Genomic DNA, 14,517 nt, shown 5'->3' with positions numbered 1-14,517 from the left:
TCTCTTTGCCTCTCTATTAATGTACTTTGACACAGAGCTCTGTGATCAGCCAAACTCTTTTGCAATGACCTTTTGTGTCTTGCTCTCCTTCTGCATGGTGTCAATGGTAGTCTTTTGGACAAATGTCAAGCCAGCAATCTTCCCCATGATTGTGTAGCACACATAACTAGACTAAGACCATTAAAGGCCTCTGCAGGTGTTTTGAGTTAATTAGCTGATTAGAGCGTGGCACCAGGTGTCTTCAATATTGAATCTTTTCACAATATTCTAATTTTCTGAGATATTGAATTTAGGGTTTTCAGTAGTTGTCAGTTATAATCATCAAAATGAAAATAATCAAATTTCAAAAACATTTGAAATATATCAGTCTGTGTGTAATGAATGAATATGGTGGCTTCTAAATTCATTTCTGTTTGGATCCTAAGGAATGAATGGAAGGAAGCTAAATGCTAACATAGTGTCATAGTGTAAAAAAGCAGCACTAAAGTAATAAACAGGAAAATAATAGCAGGTAAAGGTTAAATTAAGGGGGAGATTTTGCTATGATTTATAGCAACATTCTAAGTATTTCTCAGAGGGCAGGCTTTAAAAGGATAGTTCACCCAAAAATAAAGATTTGATGTTTATCTGCTTTCCCCCAGGGCATCCAAGATGTAGGCGACTTTGTTTCTTCAGTAGAACTCAAACAAATATTTTTTACTCAAACCGCAGTCTGTCAGTCATATAATGCAAGTCAATGACTACCGAATGTTCCAAACATACACAGACAAAACTATAATATATTAAGATGTTAAGACACAAAGCGATCTGTCTGTTCAAAAAACTGAACTGTATTTATAAAATTTTTCCTCACAGTCTCCAACTGTCCTCAGCTCATACCCAACATCTGGTGCGTGATGCTTTGGCACATAGACAAACATATATATCAGATATATATCCTTGCATATCGCGGCCCATAGAAACAGTTTACTTATGAGACTTCTATATATAGCACTGCTACATAATTATTATATTAAAGTTATATAAACTTGTATAAAGTTAGATTAAAAGATAAGGTATAAAAATCTGCTCAGAGAAAACTTAAATTGTTATGCCTGTTGTTTTATATTCCTTTGTAATGTTATTTGGTGCTTTGCGAAGTATGACCAATCAGGTATCACCCAAGCTTGTGAATCAGTTGATTGTGTTTCACATTTCAGAAATGTGACGTTATGTCCAGTAAGGGAGCATTAAAGTGGACTTAAGATAACTGGACTTTTGCGTTATTGATTCCTGAGTCAGGATTCTGAGTTTGTAAGGGCCATGTCATGGTTGGATGCACCTGTGAACACAAGTACCTGTTTCCAATCTTATTTTATTTTTTCCATAGTTCATATGAGTGAAGTGGCCATTTGTTTTTGTCCTCTGCCTGCAACAGAAACTGAGGGGTATTTCCTGTAGTATTTGCTGGCTTAAAGTGTTATATTCCATTGATTTGTGAGTCTTCTTTATTTCCTTCATATTTGCTGACTGTTTGATCTTACAGGTACAGTTCATTTTGACAGAAAGAGGTTACAAATTTGTATTTTGATAACTTTATTTTAATTATAGAACTCTAACACAAAATAATAAAAAATGTATCATTTTTGATCAGTAAAACATACTTTTAAATTAAGTAAATTTCAGTCTGTGTTAATTCTTTGGGTCTGTGGTGAGTTATATTTATTTTTTCCCTATACTTTTTTAGCTAAAGGGTCATGAAATAGGTAGCAGCACAAATGTAAACAAAGTAAAACCATCATAAGAACCAGGACATCACCCATAAAATTAACATTGACAGGAAAGTGGCATTACATATAGAGCACATTGTGCACATTGACTCATCACAGATGTTGTGAATGAGCTGGAAGGTAGGAGATTGTGGTGTATAAGAGGTAAGAAATTATATAAATACAGTTCAGTTTTTTTGCATAGACCGATCGTTTCAAGCTATAGGGTTTAATTTGATTTTCATACGTGTATGTTATTTTTTGACTCTCAGAGCTTTGAACATTTGGTAACCATTGACCTGATTTGTTGATTTTCTATCTGAGTTAGTATTGGCGGCACATAAACTCTTAATTGTTGGCAATTTTAATATTCATGCTGACAATTAAAAAGATGCATTAGGATCAGCAATTATAGACATTCCGAACTATTGGGGTTAGACAACTTGTGTCAGGACCTACTAATTTTCGAAATCATAGTCTAGATTTAATACTGTCACATGGAATTGAAGTTAATGGGGTTAAAATTCTTCAGCAAAGCTATAATAAAGATAAAGATATAATATAATACCTCAGATCCTTATCTAGACTTGTGTAAACTCCATATAGCTAAAACTGTCAATTCTGTTTACTATTAGACTGGCTCCCTATTAAACATTGTACAGATTTTAAAATTCTGTTAATTACTTAAGCCTTGAATGACTTAACTTCTCAGTACTTGAGTGAACTGTTATCACATAGTCCTCCATGCTGCTCTCTCAAACTCCATTTAATAATACCTAGAATATTAAAATCAACAGCGAGCAGCAGATCCTTCTTCTAATTATCACCCAAACTACCTAAGTAGGCAGGCAGACACACTCTGTCAAATTAAATCTAGTTTAAATACATGTTGGAACTTCTATTCTTGTTTCATCCTTTTATTGACATTATTGTCTGATATATCAATGTTGTTTTGAAGAATATCTGTGAGTGTGTGTAAAGAGTCTGGCGCCTCGCCCACAAAAGCTGTTCGGAGCTGACACCTGGCTGAACTCTTGCTGAACTCGTGCCCATGCAGATTGCATCTAACTGACATTTAATCAGGATCAAACACACAGAAACAAATGTTCCCTATTGTGTTTCTCTTTCTTTATGTATAAATAAAGCTGTGTGAGGGCGGCTGCCTTTCAGAAGCAAACTGACGAGAGCTGGAAACAGTTTACTTCCCTTGCAACTGAAGCGTTGTCACTTGCAAGTTAAACTTTCCGAACAAATTCTCAAGTTTTGAATTATTGAGTTGTCGTCGGGGTGGTAAAGAACCTTAAAGGGGCATCCAGACCCAACAATACAGATCTCTTTAACCTGGCTTACACATAGCAAACTAATACGCTTCTATTAATCAAATTAGGCTACATTAAGTAGATCAGGCAGAACTTGGAACACTCCCCAAAACACACAATGTACTCGTAATACTGTAAACGAAAAATCTACACTAAATTTAGTCTTTCTTTCTTATTCTGTTTCAGCAGATACCAGAATACCAAAATGAGCTCCTGATACAGATCACAGGAATGAGACACACACACACAATAAGTCCTTTTCACAATCTGACATGGCTGCATTTAAAAACTTGAAATTAAGTGCTGTTTCATTTGGCCCGAGAAGAACTGGCCACCCAAATTCGCCTGGTTTCTCCCAAGGTTTTTTTCTCCATTCTGTCACAGAAGGAGTTAGTTCCTTACCTCTGTTGCCTCCGGCTTAGTCTGGGACATTTATTTAATGATTTGTTCAAGAACATAACTGGTAATAGATTGCATTATTATTATTTTTTTGGTTCAGGTTCTGTGGTAGTGGCTTCAAGTATCTGATCATCAAAGGACCACTGTATAGGAGCCAGGAAGGTTGAGGCTGGCAAGATGGGTTCGGACTCTTCAGAAGTTGGGTCAGGTTGGTGTAGGCAGGAGAGAGCATCGGCCTTGAGGTTCTTATGGCCGGGTCTGTAGGAAATCTTAAAGTTAAACCGTGTGAAAAACAGGGCCCATTTTGCTTGACAGTGGTTTAGGCATTTGGCTTCTCTGAGGTACTCTAAATTTTTATGGTCGGTAATAACTTTGAAAGGGTGTTTAGCTCCCTCCAGCCAATGACGGCACTCTTCCAAGGCCAACTTGATAGCCAGAAGTTCCTGATTGTCGTTCTGCTCCGCTGGGGGCAGTTTCCTTGAGAAGAAGGAACATGGATGGAGTACTGGAGACTCACCTTTCCACTGGGACAGGATGGCACCAACTCCCAGTGTTGCCGCGTCCACTTCAACCACTAATGGTTGATTGGGATCAGGATGAGAGAAAGCTGGGGCCGAGCAGAAGGCAGATTTAAGTGAGAGTGAAGGCTCTTTCGGCTTCAGGATTCCATTGGATGGATTTCTGATTATGGCGTAGAAGGGAGGTGAGTTGTGTGTTGATCTGACTATACTTGGCGCTGAAGTGACGATAAAAGTTAGCGAATCCTAGGAATTTTTGCAGTTTCTTTATGGAGGTTGGAGTGGGCCAGTACCAAATCTACCTTTTTGGGATCCATGAGAACACCAGTGGGAGTGATTATGTACCCTAGGAACAAGTGGTGATGGCAAAGACGTTGGAGGACTTTTGGTGGGTTATTTACTCACCAGATTGGGTGAGTAAATGAGGATGTCATCGATGTAAACAATGACATGATGTTCATGACGTTTTGGAAGACTGAGGGAGAGTGTGAGTGCCCATATAGCATAACCTGGTATTCATAGTGTCCGGCAGGGGTGATAAAGGCTGTTTTCCATTCGTCTCCTCTTCGAATATGAATAAGATTATATGTTCTTCTTATGTCTACTTTGCTGAAGATTCGGGCCTCACGCAGCTCTTCCAATGTGGCTGGAACTAGGGGTAATGAGTAGGCAAATTTGACAGTCTGAGGTGAGGTGGATGGACGAATAAATTCTTGACAAAGGGCCTACATGACCTCTCTTTCCGGTACCGTATATACTTGACCCTTGGGCAGTTTGGCCCCAGGTAGTAGGTCAATGGCACAATCCCAAGGACTGTAGGTGCTCTTGCTGAACACATCGGCATAAGTATGGTAAAGAGAGCATCTCAGGAATTGGAGAACAGCTGAAAGAAAACAAAACTAGAGGTATATATATAGGGGGGAAAGTGACTTGTAAGCATTAAATACTGCTAGATCTGATTACATTTGACCTGTTTTAGATGAAAACAAACACAATCCATGTATTTATTCAATAAAGTCATTAAATTAAGGCATCAGCAGGTGTTAACAGCATAGTGATAATGACTTTATGTACAAGGTAACATTTTATTTTAATAGTCCACTTTAGACATTATTTTTATCAGTAAGTAACTTTGCAACTACATGTCAATTAGCAGTTGTTAAAGTATTAGTAGACTTTTGATGTATCCACAACATACAACATACAGATTATTTTCCTATTGAACAGTTAAAAGTGCTTTAAAAATAAGGGTGACATGAAATTAACAAAGCATTTGAATAGAGTTGAATAAGTTATTTATTTAAAGACTAATAAGACATTTACAAATATATTTTAAATAATTTTGCAGCAGTTATAACTGCATGAATAAGAATGCAGCATAAACAGGGGTGTGGGGTTAGCAGTAGTTTCTGGTGTGTGTGAGAATATGACATGTGTATTGAGAGAGGCATGGCTTGTCATAGCTTGACATAGAAACAATATCTAAGAGTTTTTACAAAAGGTCAATTAAAGACAAAAATATCCAGTATAGAAAATTATAGGCTGATTACATTATCATATACAACTTCAAATGTATTTGAGCATTGTTAAATTTAGTTAATAAAAATACAGCCATTCATTATCGGTTCATGTTAGTTCATGGTGCTTTAACTAATATTATCAAACACAACTTTAATAATGTATTAGTAAAAGCTGCAATTAACATTGACTAAGATTAATAAATGCTGTAGAATATTGTTCATTCTTAGTTCATGTTAACTAATGTAGGTTACATTTTCTTTAATTAGTAATTTTACCACTGTTAATTAGTAATTTTACCACCACAGTTAATTGGTCAAAGAAACCAAATAGCTAATATTAACTACATATTAACAACATGTTACATAGTGAATGCTTTTTGCTATTTTAAACTTTACATTTGTAATAATAGTGCAAAAAAATACAGCATTTCATTGTTTTTACTATTTCACTACACTAACTACCTCTATTATCTTAATGCACTGAAATTAACCTATAGTACACCTATATTCAGAAACCTCTCTATTTAAAGTGATTTTAACATTCGTCTCTTTAGTCTAGTTTAGGCTTGTTGTCATCAAATAGATCAGATGTTACTTTGACAGCACCGCATCTTTCCTTCAGAAACGTGGTGTATCGGTTGACACCAGTTGCATCCTCACCTCATCTCTTGAGTCCAATCCAATAAAATTCTCAGTTATCAGCGGATTATCAGAATGTAGTTATCCTTGCAGTACTTCTGTGCCTTGGACCATCTCATCCTTTGATTCACAAAATAGTGTTTTCTGTAGATGCTGGTGTTCAGTCCGAAGAGAATCGAAATAAGAAAAACTGTGAACATAGCCGTAGTTGCCATATTTCCAGAGTATACAGTGTTTTAACATCAGCAGGAATAAAATCCAGATTTCTAACTTCTAGACCAGTAAGACAGCCTTGACAGATCAAACATTAATTTAACTTGTAAGACTTCTCCTCTTGACTGATCCCTTTGTGACGCTTTTTATTAGAATCCTCAATCCAGGAGAGTGTATTTCTTTTTTTCAAGCACAAATTCCTTTATGAACGATATGCCCATTTACAGTACAAGGCAAACCATATGTTTTTGTATGCTTAAAAAAAATCCCAAATGCAATCAATCACAATTAATATTATTATAGCTAACTGATCAACTGTTTATCTGTTCTGATCCACTGTAGATCTTAACTACATACATCATGATCAGATGCAGACTTCTTCACCTTTGTGTGTTATATTAAAGATACTTTATTATAGCGTGTTACTGAAACTGAAATGTCCTTTTTAAAAAATGACCTGTGATGCAAATCAGAGGATGCAAATATTGTTTAACTTTCAAATACCAAAATACATTCAAATAGACCTCAGAAAAGGTTAAACTACTTCTGCATATGAAGAGTTCAAATGCAAAAGCCTCTAAGTGCCGACTGAATTTTTCTTCTAAAATGAGCAGTTTCATCAGGCTCCTATGTGAAGGTTCAGTAATTTCACATTAATGTCAATAAATAGGTTATTTTCATTGTTATTAAAGTGAACATAAACATAGGAGCCTGAGAAAATTTTTTGAAGAAAATGTCAAATGGCACATTATACACCTTCAACACTTCATATTTAAAATAAAGGGGTCTTTCACTGTGAAACAAAAAACTTTTGACATTATAAGAATCAGTTTCATGCTAAAAGCATCCTGTACATTTCAAAACACACCCGGGTTCAGGTTGCGGGGGCAGCAGTCTAAGCAGGGATGCCCAGACTTTCCTCCCCCCAAACACTTCCTCCAGCTCTTCCAGGGGAATACAAGGTGTTTCCAGGCCAGCTGAGAGACATAGTCTTTTCAGCATGTCCTATATCTTCTCCAGGGCCACCTACCCAGAAATGCACAGAACACCTTTGCAGGGATGTGTCCAGGAGGCCTCTGTGAAGAGATGCCCAAACCACCTTAACTGGCTCCTCTCGATGTGGAGGAGCAACGGGTCTATTCCGAGCTCCTCTTGAGTGACCGAGCTCCTTACACTATCTCTAAGGAAGCACCCAGCCACACTGCAGAGGAAACTCATATTGCCTGCCTGTATTCAGGATCTCAGCCTTTCGATCATGACCCAAAGCTCATGACCATAGGTGAGAGTAGGAACATAGATAAACTGGTAAATCAATTCTTCACACTTGGCTGCAAACTGCTCCACAGCCCGCTGAAGGTCATGCCTTGATGGAGCCAACAGGACAACATTATCCGCAAAAAGCTGAGACGAGATCCCGTAGCCCCAAACTGGACCCCCTCTGGGTCTGGCTGTGCCTAGAAATCGGTGACAAAGGGCAGCCCTGACAGAGTTCAGCACGCACTGGGAACAAGTCTTACTACCTTACAGCCAATAATGCGAACCAAGCTCCTGCTCCAGCCATACAGGGACCGGACAGCCCTTAACAACCGTGAGGGACACAGTTAAATACCTTCTCCAGATCCACAAAGCACATGTGGACTGGTTGAGCAAACCCCAGGACCCTGAAGAGGGTATAGAGCTGGTCCAGTGTTCCATGACCAGGACGAAAAAGGCATTGTTCCTCCTGGATCTGAGGTTCGACTGTTAGATTAATTCTCTGCTCTAGTACCCTTGCATAGACTTTCCCAGGGAAAGGAGTGTAATCCCCCTGGAGTTGGAACACACCCTCTGGTCCCCTTTCACCACCCTGATCTGCCAGAGATACTGACCCCAGCCTCCACGCGATGTGAAATGTCCATCCCAAATGTGACCTTGTAAAATTACAAAATAAAGACATTTAGTTTTTAAAGTAACATTTTATAGATATTACATATCAGTTACTTTCGATCAGTAGTATTTTTAGTACATTTAGTACATTGTTCCATTAGGGTAAATTATTTTTGGTAAATTTTCTGAAACTTCACACTCAATCTAATGTTTTTTCACTTCCTGAAAAGAAGTACTACTGTTTCAAAAAACAATAAAAATCTTTATGAACATTCTTTTTTTCATGTTATGCTATATTTTGTAACTCGAGTGAGAAACCGTTTAAAATCTGACACAAATTCAGATGCAATTTAACTGCCTATAAACTATTTCCTAAGAAAGCTTTAAAACAACATTGTGTTTCATCTTGGCATTTCAAATCTTAGCACAAGTGAAAGTTAACAAGACTCTTTTTCAGTGTACCCCACATATCCCACACATAAATAGATGTGGACAGTCGTGATTGGAGCGTTGCTGCCTTTTGGTGCAGTAATGAAAATAGACAATGGCTTCTTTCCTGACCTCTGGTTGTTGTATGGATCACATCTTTTATACTTTCATACAATAATGTACCCAAACACCTGACTTCCACAACAGCCTATTCTTTATTACTGCCCTCACAATTAATGCTTCTATCCTCCTGGGTTTTGTTTTATTAGTACAACATTCTGATGAACTCATATCACTATCATCAATAATTTCTGAAATAAGTACAGATTTGTCTGGCCATCTTACAAAAATGAACTTACATTAAATGCATTAAGGCTTCTACACAGCCTGCCAATGCTCTCCAATTGTGCCAAATACAAAAGATATTGTGGGTGTACAATTATAGTTTATAAAAAAAGTAATCATTTTCTAGGTGCACACCGAACACAGTGCATGATACATATAAGCCAATGCCAGTTTTTGTGTATCAATACCACAAGTTTTTGTATTTTTTGAGACTGGGCTGGTTCAGACACACTCTCTTTGCTTAAATCTAGATTAAAGACAAATCTTTTTAGCTAAGCATTCCCATAAAGTACCTCATAACTTGTACATCAGCGATATCTGATCAGATTAAAATATTCATACTTTTTGATTGGGTTAAACGCATCATCTCTGCTTGGTTGGAAGAAATGCTGTGGGTGGGCCCAGAAAAACAACTTAAATCATTAAAAGTTTTTGGGTGCCAAATGGGGGTAGGCCTGTCAATACTAAAATTACCCGGATAAAAGCTCTTAAATTCAGAAGGTTGGTGCACTCTTTACAACTACCACAGAAAAGAAAGAAAAAAAAGAAAAGCTTTTTCTCGAAGTTGGATTTTTATCCTGCAGATTGGTGAATAGTGCTTCTTAGTGGTATCAGGTGGCTGGTGTTTTTTTCTGTAGTGTTTGTCCTGGACAGAGGCAGGGTTTAAATTGGTGTTTAAAAAGGTGATGGAGTTTTACTGCCTCTAGTGTTCATTTGGAAACTGTACCAATCTACTTATTTGTATGTATTTTGTAGCCAATAAATGTGTCTTGTCTCATCTTTACCTTTATAAAGTAGAAACAACATGTCATTCCAAGTATTTCTCGTTTAGCCTTTTGGGGAAAGGTGGACTGATGTCATGTTTTAGTTCCTCCTTTATCACACATTAGACACAGTTAATGCTAGCAAAACAGCATGATGGTTTATTAACAGAAACAGGATCAGTTTACCCTATATAAGTAGGTAACAGAACTCTGTAGAATTAAAATATGAACATTTCTCTATTGACTGAATATATGATACATTCTTGAATAGGCCTACTGACTGCTTACAGAGTTAAAAAAAATAAATGCAGAAACAATTTTGCTTTTCCATTGAATGAAAAAGAATCTATTTAAAATGAGAACACGAAATATCATTAACCTACAGTAAGTGGAAAGCTACTGATATACACATTTCTTTTATAACCATAAAAATGACATATTTTCATAATATTATTTTAATAATTCACTCATATGCATATTTACGTACGTAAATAAAGACTTATTTTTTACATATCGATGAGGCACAAAGCAACAATAGCATGTTGGATTATTATCAGGATTATTTACATAGTGATGCATGTAATAATGTGTAGGTAATGCCAGCCAAACAACCATGTTATTATATTGTTATTATTATGTCTTATTATTGCAGATGTATGATTAACAATACAATCTTATATAAATAATGACATCTTATATATAGTTAATTATATCTAACATTACATAGCAAGGATACATTCATACAAATGTATGCACTTTTCGTAGTGCAACCACAGGACGAAACAAAAGCTGCATTCTCCTAATTGGCATTAGAGGGCATACAATACAAGCTCACATCATGCTTTTACGTGCCTCAATCAGTAATAAAATAATCAATCATGCCTTAAGTAAACATCTGCTGTAATATAATTACACACTTGTGATGTATATGATTATTTATGTTTGTCTATATGTGTATATGTAGTGTGTTTGCATATAAGAGCAATAAATGTAATTAAAATGAATTGAATGTTGGAACACAACAGCACAAAAAGCACAAAAGCAATCTTATAACTTATATATGTTTATGAAGTAAACTTGTGATATGTGCCAGTTGCTTATTCATGCGGTTAATATCTGATGTTCACATATTTATGTGCGTTTTATGGAACAGAAAAAATTGAATCTCTCTTGACAGCTTTTGGGGGTCCAAACCTTCCTGTCTCTATCCAGAGCTCCGCAGCGCTGATTCATGGCAGGACACAGCACCTCTCCCTCACTAGACCAGGCCTTGTATTGAAGATCACCTCCATTCACCCAGAACCACTGGGCCATCAGAAAGCGCAGGCCAGTCCAGATGTTGACCGTCTTGGCCGTGTTAGCCATTTTCACTGCGAGATCCATAATCGTGCTGGAGTTCATACTAGCCAGGCTAGTGTTGCGTCCTATGCAGTAGTCCAGCGCTTCATCCCAGGTCTTGTTCTCCTGGATCAGGTCTAAGTCCGTCATACAATAAAACGTTAACTGTTCATTGCAGTCAATATCGTGCAGTTTTTGAGTTATTCTTCTGATTGCACCGCAGTTTTCGCCGACCTGAAATCCTTGAGCATTATCCCAATTATTAACTGTTGCAGGTGTGCCATCCGACCACATCCACCCCGAGTTCCTAATATCTCTCTGAAGACCGAAATAGAAAAAATCTTCAGTGATTTTCGAGTTCTGACAGAAGATTTGTATGTCTTGACTGGTGGCAGCGGACAGATCATCGTAGTATTTTCTGCAGTACTCCTGTGCATCTTTCCAGTTCTTTTTCTGATCGACAAAAATGTGTGTTCTATAACTGGAGTTCAATCCAAAGAGACTCAAAAAAAGGAACGTTGCGATCATAGTCTCCACAACCATAGCTGATCTGGCAGTGCAGCCTCCCTCCACACTCCACACTGCTGAAGTGTTACCACACCTCTCCACACACTACAGGAGGCCTCAGACCAATGGAAGTATTCAACTCAATTAATTGCAAATATTAAACAAATCTCACACAAATCAAAATGCCATACCTTCAAGCAAATTTAGAAAAGAAACAAAAGCAAACTACCTTTATATGTTATAGAATAGGACAGGACAGGACAGAACAAAGACAGGGCAGAACAGGACAGGATTGGAAAGAAAGTAAAAGAAAGTAAAAGAAAGAAAGAAAGAAAGAAAGAAAGAAAGAAAGAAAGAAAGAAAGAAATATATACATAGGGTACAACAGGGCTAAAGACCCACCTTAAAAAATATGCTAATGTATAAATGAATACAGTTTTTGTGTGAAAATAATTAATTGTTAATTATATATATATATATATATATATATATATATATATATATATATATATATATATATATATATATATATATTTTCTTATATATAGTATTTCTAAGTTAATACTTGTTCAAACAATGCACTAAAGTTATATATACTGTCATTTAAAATATGTTAATATAAAAATATATATTTTAAAATAACAAAATTAACAAAAACAAAATAATTGTAATACGATTCTGAACATTTTGAAAGAAATCTAATAATAATTATATATATATTTTTTTAATATTAGTAACAACAAATGACATTTTATTATATATATAATTATAATATAATAATTGATTAATATCATTATGATTATGATATAATTAATATCATAATTTTTTTAAATATGATGGTGATTATCTCTGCTATGAACACCCAACATATATGATATTTACCATCTAAATTGCCATGCCATGTCAACAAATAGAAAGTCTATTCTAACTTATTATTATTATAGAACCGATATGAGCATTGAGGGAGAAGGTTGTATTAAAAACATATATTGTTTAGATTTTAAAGGGAAAAGTAATTAAATCACAGTGAGTAATTACTTAGTAATGCATTATACCAAAATCTTGTAGAGAATAACTTTATTTTGTGTATGGGTATTATGCACAGAACCAGCAGGATAAATAATAAAGTGAAAAATAAAGAGTTAATCTAAAGAGGTGGTCTAATGTATTTATGTATATTTACATTATAAATATGGTTAGAACGAAAATAGTATGCATGCACATATTTGACCTAGCTCTGTGCAGGCCAATTTTTGTTAGAGAATTTATCTAGTTTACCTTTATTTGTTTGTTATTGTTTTGACAGTACTAAAACATTAACATATCATATGTTTGCATATATTTAGGAATCATGCAAAGTTCAAATTAGCAGAAAGATTTGACTGTTAGTCAAACGACTTCATTATCAGCTTTATACAGCATTACTTCAAGATCATGGTGCTTCAAGAAAGACACAGAGCTACAAAGAACTAAAATTACACAAAATTAAATTACATAGCGCGTGCGTACCTGAATAAATAAAGAATGTACACTGAGCTTTCATTTTTGAATGTAGTAAAGTATCAACATTATATGTGTGAAAAGTAATGAAAAATAAAGCCATTGCCATTTTGTCTCATTTTCATCAGCATAGATTAGGGCATGATAGATTACACCCCAAAATGAAACCCTCTTGTTATTTACAAAACTGCATTACTCTTGCTTCTGTGGAATATGTTTGAAAAGCATTAGGTCAAATTGCTCTCAGAAAAAAAGGCACAAAAACCGTCACCTGGGCGGTACCTTTCCAACAGGTGCATGTTTGTAAAAGGTCCATATTGGTACCTTAAAGGTACATATTAGTACTTAAAGTGGACATATTTGAACCTTTTTTAAATTGACAGCTTTTGTACCTTTATTATGCAGAGTGTATTGTATGTATGGCCAAAACACCCCTTTAAAGTTGTCTACATTGAGGTGTTGGGAGAAATATAAATTTGAGAAGCAAATCAGATGTGCAAATGTGTTCTAAACCTGTCCTTGAGGAACAAAACAATTTCCTGGGACTCACAAATTGTATAAAGTATCTTCAGCTTTCTTGTTCTCCATTTATCCGCACCATCTGGTTGAATTTATTTTAAAATTGCAAACATCTTACTAAGCATTCACATTCACGAGTATTTTATTCTTTCTCTCCTAGTTATAAAAAAGTAGTATTCAGTCTGTTGAAGGACTATTATCTTTATATATTGAAGATGAATCCTAATTACTGTATGTATTGATTTCCAAACCTTCTCTGGTTTGATCCAGGAGTCCGTGATGTTGGTTCATGGCAGGTCACAGCAGCTGTTCCTCAGACCAGGCCTTATGTCTCACTGTAAAGTGCGGACCAGTCCTAAAAAACCGAAATGTCACAAAAGCAGTCAAAATGCTTATGAAGTGACAAGATTTAAAGATAAATATGTCTGTAAGCGTCGTTTAAATACAGGCAAAGCATAAGCTTAGATGTGAATGGTGCTCCACATTTATTTGAGGAGAGCACTGTCTTTTCACCACACCTCTCAGATGATTTATGCGTAAAAACTGACCTATAAACTGACTGAAGCATTTCATAAACAAATATTTCTTAGACAAGACCCCAGTGAGGCTGCAATAAACTAGAAGGAAGAACATTTCATAAACAAATATTTCTTAGACAAGACTTGATATTTTTTTAGTGTTCAGAATTTCTGTCAGATAAAAAAAAAAAAACTCTGTCATTTACTTTACTTTCATCTCTTTTGAATCCCAGGTCTTATGATTGCCTTGTTTCCAAAATGTCTTTACAATTGAAGTGAATCAAAAATTATTATTATGTATTATTTTTTCAAGTTTAACAGCTGAGTGAACATTCTTATAGATTTAACAGACTAAAGTAGGTCATGCTTAATCAC

The sequence above is a fragment of the Puntigrus tetrazona genome, chromosome 7 (assembly GCF_018831695.1).
Source record: "Puntigrus tetrazona isolate hp1 chromosome 7, ASM1883169v1, whole genome shotgun sequence".
Taxonomy (NCBI): Eukaryota; Metazoa; Chordata; class Actinopteri; order Cypriniformes; family Cyprinidae; genus Puntigrus; species Puntigrus tetrazona.
The sequence above is the reverse complement of the archived record's forward strand: the minus strand, read 5'-3'. Positions refer to the sequence as shown.